Below are 7,354 nucleotides of genomic sequence, written 5' to 3'. Positions count from 1 at the left end.
ATCAAAGTGTTCGGATTTGGATTCTGACGATCTTTACATACACTTATATACCACATAGAATACTAATAATATCCCAGAAGATCAATAAAAGAACTCCTACATAGTGTGGCATGAAAAGTTTTCTTATTCAGCAAAACACTATTCATAAGGGTTTCAAAAATTCCAAAAATTGGGGTTATTACAACAGCTGCTTACAAAATAAGAACAACTAAACTTACAAAGAAATGTTAAGGATACAGCTTACAATTGTTTCTCTGAAAAAATGTATTGCTTAGTCTTATTGTTGTTCTATTTGCTACTATTGGTTTATATATCACCAAGATTACACAACAATAAGACAAGATAATAAAACAAAACCTATCAAGTCTAATATTATGCTGCTTCACTACTCTATTCCAGCATCTTTGAATATCTTCATAATAGCATGGAAATGGCAATGCTTCTTTGTTCTCAAAAACCCAGTTGAATAGGCTTCCATATTCCTTTTGCATACACTCGATGCATGTGACTGTGTTGTCACTGTCAACAGATGTTTGAATTGATCATCTATCGGGTACATGATCATCCGTCGGGTGCCTTGTTGATCATCCATCGGGTAGCTTTGTTGATCATCCGTCGGGTAGCTATTTGGCACTTGACTTCATTTCATTTGTGCAGAATTACAAGACATCATATATGTACAATTAATCAACCTATTCTGCATATCTAATTAAAGTCAGCATGACTTATATGCTACTACAGAATCTATACAAATGTGTCTGCAAAAATGTGCTACATGACTTATTGTTACATAAGTTACTCACTCGATGGATGTCAAATCATCATCCGTCGGGACTATATTGAGTCATCCGTCGGGACTATATTTGCTTATCCGTCGAGTGCTACATATTTCACTAAGTTAAATCTACTAAGGTGTTTTGTTAATGAAATCATCAAGTTCACAACATGGAGTTTCCTTAACCTCTCTCAATACATTATTTTCCTTTTTATGATCCTCTCTTATAATCCTTGAATTTAAATCCTTTTTATTCTGTTACCTTATACTCAATTCTTTCTGTATCTGGTAGATTTCTGGGAAAAATAAAAGTGTTCGGATTTGGATTCTGACGATCTTTACATACACTTATATACCACATAGAGTAGTAATAATATCCCAGAAGATCAATAAAAGAATCCCTACATAGTGTGGCATGAAAAGTTTTCTTATTCGGCAAAACACTATTCATAAAGGTTTCAAAAATTCCAAAAATTGGGGTTATTACAGTCTCCCCTCCTTAAAAGGATTCCGTCCCGGAATCAGATAGAAAATGAGTAGGGATACTTTCTTAGCATAGCACTTTCTAACTCTTACGTAATTTTCCCACATTGTGGTTCTACCATCAAACTCTGACTAGTTTGATAACTCTTCTCCTAAGCATTTGTCCATTTTTGATCTATAACCCTTCCTGGTTCCTCCATGTAGGTTACGTCTGGTTGCATGTCTATGCACTCATATGCCCCTATTTGTCTGGCATCCGAATTACACTTCCTTAACATTGATATGTGGAACACGTTATGAACTTACTACATGTTCGGGGGTAGGGCTAGCTCATATGCTAACTTCCCAATACGTCTTAATACCTCAAAGGGTCCAACAATTCGTAGGCTTAGCTTTCCTTTCTTTTTGAACCTCATCAATCCTTTCCAAGGGATACCTTTAACATTACTAGGTCCCCTATTTCCTATTCTTTGTCCTTTCGTGTCAAATTAACATATTTCTCATGTCCATCTTGGGCTACTACCAGCCGTCCTCTGATTAGATCTATCATATCCTTGGTCCTTTGGACCACTACTGGTCCGAGCATCTTGCGCTCTACAATTTCATCCTAATATAAGGGAGATCGACATTTTCTTCCCTCAAAGATCTCATAAGACGACATCCCGATACCTGACATACGATCTATTATCGTGAGAAAACTCAATCCGCGTTAAGTGATCATTCCAAATTCTCTCAAGTCTATTGCACAGACTCTCATTATAGCTTTTAGCATTAGAGCTTTTGCTTCTCAATACCCATTCTTTTCCAGTTCGTAATCGCTACTACCTTCTGTTCCTAATATTATACTGGTTATACTTTTGCTCGTTGGCGTTCTATAACCTTTTAATAACCATGTCAACCTTAGTATCACTAACGCGTTAGAATCGGAATACCATCGTACTGATACTACTTCCTTTAGCTGCTTCCCTCTTCGAAAGCTTCATCCATCATATAGAAGTAAAGGAATTTGTTGAGAGATCACTATGATCATGAACACTTGTTCTATTGCATAGTTAGTACAGAAGGTGGCCAGCCTTTAGCACTTGACAAGCAATTAAACGACATGTGGTATCCTACTAGGCTTCTATCACACAGATAGATAGTCATTCGGCAATACCTCCCCTTCTGGAAGGGTTGTTCTTCTCAGCTTACATGAAATGAAAAGAAGAGAAAAGAACGAACTGAAGAGAATTGTATATATGTAAAAAATATTTCCATAAAATATCTGGCTTGAAATCTACCTCTGAACTATAGAGGTTTGTCATAGGAGAACAAAATATATATGTATTTATATCAACATCAAGTATTATAGCATCGTATTTCACATGCCTAAATATTTTTGCTATTCCGTCCATCATTCTATGGACCCATGCTCTTCCTCGAGCTTATACATAATCACCTTTGAAACTCCCTCGACATCGAAAATCGAATCTGGGATCTCATTCTAGACACCATCGTTACTAGAATTCTATGCTTGCATCGCAACCTTCCTCATATAGTAATACGACTCTCTATTGACAAGAAGGAATAAATATTCAATAGGTAGATAATCTACTTAACCAGTCTATTCAACGATAACTAATACATCACCACAACCCGATTAGGGGTACCCAATCTCAACATCCATTACACTACAACTCTCACGGTTGTAATCGGCTCATTATTCAAAGAATCGTTGCTGCATTACTATGGTCCACCACTGACCTACTGTCATCATTCATTTTCCTTGGAATCTTAATAGCTAACCATACGGAGTCCATACCTGTCGTATCAAATTCTTCTAAGGAGTTAATATAATTACCATTCATAATTCATGAAGAACACTCCAGATCCTGACGTACTTTCATGACATGAAGCAGATAAAATTGCAGAAGAGTTTCAATCAAAGCAATGATAGCAGGTTAATACCATTCTTAATCATATGCCTTTAATAGAAGACTTAACTCAAAGGTTCGTCTAGTCCTTTTTGAAATATGGTCCTGGCTTATCTCAAGATAGTACCTTCTGAGATAGATAGCCTGCTCATGGCGATTACACGAATTAAACCTTTACCAACTACTATTACGGTTGGGTATTGCACAGTCATCAGAAGGAATGTCAATCTTCCAAACCATAATACAACCTTCACAGCTTTAACCATCATCACTGTATTCCTTTGGCACAAGCGCCTATAATTATCCTCTTACCTTTAAAGTGTCGGCCACCTCTTTGGCCTTTCCTGATAGTAAAATTTCCTTACAGTCAATGTCATTTTAACCACCTCCAAATAAATTTTCTACCTCATTTCAATCACTGCTTATGTGAAGATGTTTTCCTTAAAATCTGATGAGTAAAAAAAAATATCACCATTTTTCCATAAGTTATTGCCTCAGTCTTTAGAGGTTAATCATTGTCACGACTGACTCTCAATCATACTTAGAACATCTTTTATCTTAGGTCCTAATTTCCCTGAACAATTTTGACCTTTACTGGTTCGATCCATACTTTCTCGTGGTTTAACACGTGCCCCACTTGGCATCATTATAGTTACGTCATATTTCCTTTATCAATATTTATATTCTTGAGAATTTTGAATATTACCTTTCTCCTTGTAAAACCTCTAAGGTTATCCTTGAATCGTTCCTCCTGTATTCCCTAGATACAGGGCATATCAAAATACCATTTACTAATACTAGAACCATTGTCTATGTACTTCTGAAAAATTTCTTTACTGATCTTTAAAGGTTGTTGTTACCTTGATCCTTTCCAATTCATACTTGTCAAAATTCATGCTGTCCCTATTAAGGGTGAAATGCCAACCTTTATGCATTCCCCTAGGATTCGTTTTAAGTTACTGATGTTCAATCCCTAATTCCACCTTTAAAAAGGTACATGCATCCTTCCATGGATAAATCAAGTCATATATCCCTGATGAGGGTGTCTTTATTCAATCATTCCCACCTCGATAGTATATGCTTAATTTCATAATAATATCCTTATCCAAAATGAGGTCAATCCATATGGCATCCAAAAGATAACAACGGTTATCCACTTTTCTTGCCTGATTCGGTAATGATAACAAGGATGTTCTGGAAGATATTGGTTGTGTTCAACGTGAACTTCTTCTTAATAATTCCGTATTTACTTTTGTTGTTTATCTCAACAGTCATCTTAATGTTGGGATATCTCTCATTCCTGGCATCTTCCTTCCTGGGTATCAAGCCACCGGTCTCACACTCCACCTTCTTGAAGGTCACTTCCTTCATCCAATTTTCCTAATTTCTTACTTCCTTGTCTCCTCGGTCTATCCGCGTCTCATTATTTATCCTTCGAACTATCTCAAGGTTTCCCGGATCCTTCCAACTTGAAGGGGGTACAACATATATGTATCTCTTATGCCTTCAACCATCAATTTAACTCATGGTGAATCACCCTCATCCTGACGATTACTTACTTTTCTATTTCTATTGCTACAAGTCTTTAGGGTTTCCTCATACCCAAATTCCTTATTATTCCTCAAACTCTATTGCCTTTATATTCCTTTCCACTTCAGTTTCTTTTTATTTTCCTTTCTCTTATCATTATTTCCTGAACTAACATAACATAAGCATTGATTTCAAACATCCCGTCATTCTGGATTCTTGTCCTCAGAACGAATCTTGACAACTTTTACAACTTAGATTCATAATTCATCATACTCGTCCGCCTTGTTCTGGCTCTAAAGCTTTTACACTATCTCCATAACCTTGGGAAGTACTTTCCTGAAAACAATTAACTGAACTGTAATCAGTTTATCATAACCTCTTGCTCTGTGCCTTTCTTGGTCTTTCACCAGTGGGTGGTCTCTCTCTTAGGAGGGTAAGTGACAAAAACACTATTTTCTGATTCATCAATAATTTAGAATCTCAAATGATTCCTGTATTTCCTTTAGCCAGGCTCTTGCCTCGGCTGGGTCAGCTATTCCCTTGGAACTCTGAGAGCTTAGCGACTTAAAGGTCCTGAAATAATTTCATACCACATTGTTTCCTCAAGGTGGTGGTTAGGGTAAAAGTATAAGTTTTGTTTTAGGCAGGTCCATGGATTGCCCAATAGGAGTACCATCCTGGTTCTTCCTATCTTGCTCGACTTCTGTTTTCTCAGTCTAAATATTTCTTCCTACTCCCATAATTGGGGTCATCTTTTAATTTAAAATCTTCATTTTCCACTTCACTATATTCTGCGTTCCTTATATCTTAATTACGACCTCCCTAATTATCACATTCAAGGTTTGCCCCTAATCTTATTCCTCATTGGGGCATAATGCTTGGAAAAATTTTAAGAATCTCTGGATATTTATTTTACTTACTTTGCTTAAGTCTTTCCTTCGTTCTGTCCTTACATGATTGCAAATTATGAATTCTCAAGTTCTATAAACTTCATGACACTCTCGTAAGTGTTAATAGTGCAATTAACAATATGAACTTATCACAAACAACTGATCTGAACTGAAATTAATGAATATATACATAACCATTTGTTCGAGGGTACAACTATTGAACACATTAAAGAGAATTACATCATTTGATCTGATCGCTTATATCCCAAAAGTACTACCATAGATAATCATCTCGTCACTAAAACTAATCATTCATAACTTAGGCTAATCCTCCAAAAGCGGTGCTACATGAAACCCTTGTTTGATCGCTCTGGCTCTGCACACTACCATGGATCAAGAAATACGGGCACGCACGACATCCCTAACCTGCTCCATCACAGAGGTGATGAGGTCTAAGATAGTGGCAAGTAGAGCTGGATCAATCTGACCCTCAAGATGGCCTCTAGCTGTAACACGGGTGATAGCCTCAATCCTTTCCATGCTATGAGCTAATCCTGCCGGAAGTACCCCGCCCTCAATCCTTGGTGCAGTAAGTCGATCCAACAGATCACTCCTAACATTATGGGCCTCGGACAGGCCACCCAAAGTCATGTAATAATCGGCGATAAGAGAAGCCTGAGTGGTTGCTTCTAGCAGTCCATGGGGTGCAGGTGGTGCAGGCCCAGGGGATCCAAATGGATAACCAAGCACGGTATCAGGTGACAATGGTGCAGGAGATAAAGGTGGCATTTCCTCAGTAGGTGCTGGGCTCTGTACAGGGGAGGGAACAGGAATTGGTGGAACTTCATAGATGTCTTCAGGAGCCTCGGGAAGAGGGTCTGATACTGGTATAATTGGTGTCGTGAAAGGCCCCACTCCTTCTGCCCTCATTAACCTTTGTGCCCTTGGTAACTCTTCATTCTCTAGTGCCACCCTTACGGCCACTCTTGCTCTGGTAGTCGCCCTGACTACGGTCATCAATTCCTCAGCGGTCCTCTCTTCATTCTCGTCAGGATCCTTCACGAGATCCTCCTCGATAACAATCCATTCTGGGATAACATCCTCAACCGCAACATTCTCAATATGAATCTCATCCGGTCTCTCGTTAGGGTACTCTATCAGATTCACAATTTGATCTCCAACATGTAATAAAACATCCTCATGCTGATGATCCTGAACCTCAGGGTTCGGTGCCCCGATGCCCTATACGAGAACGAACTATGTTACTATCACGATATTTATAAGGGTTCCCATAAGGGTTTTAACTGTCAGTACTATGTTAGGTAGTCCGACTATGAACTTGGCAAGAGTTCTTATTATCTTAGTGAACTTATTATCTTAACGTCGCAACATCTCTGAGGTTTATAACGCTTCACTCTAATACCATTTCTGTAACACCCCCAAATTCGGGGTCGGGATCCGGGTTGTCACGAGTTCCATTTCCCTTAATAACACCCAATCTTAATAATTAATCAACAATTCTGTACTGTGACCCCACCATAAACACACACACCACAAGTTATAGTCTCAGAGATGAATATCCAAAAATAATCACAATTCGTTTTATTCCACAAGTATATGCCAATACACCTTAAAAGGGTTTCTGAATAAATTTACATTTCTTTGCCATTATTACAATTCATAAATATACATAAATCTGGTTCATCAATAGTTGAAAACCTAGCCTATTGGTAGCTCCTACCTCAGCTACGGTGGCATCAACG

Source organism: Apium graveolens, chromosome 1 (assembly GCF_009905375.1).
Source record: "Apium graveolens cultivar Ventura chromosome 1, ASM990537v1, whole genome shotgun sequence".
In the NCBI taxonomy this organism is placed as follows: domain Eukaryota; kingdom Viridiplantae; phylum Streptophyta; class Magnoliopsida; order Apiales; family Apiaceae; genus Apium; species Apium graveolens.
The sequence above is the reverse complement of the archived record's forward strand: the minus strand, read 5'-3'. Positions refer to the sequence as shown.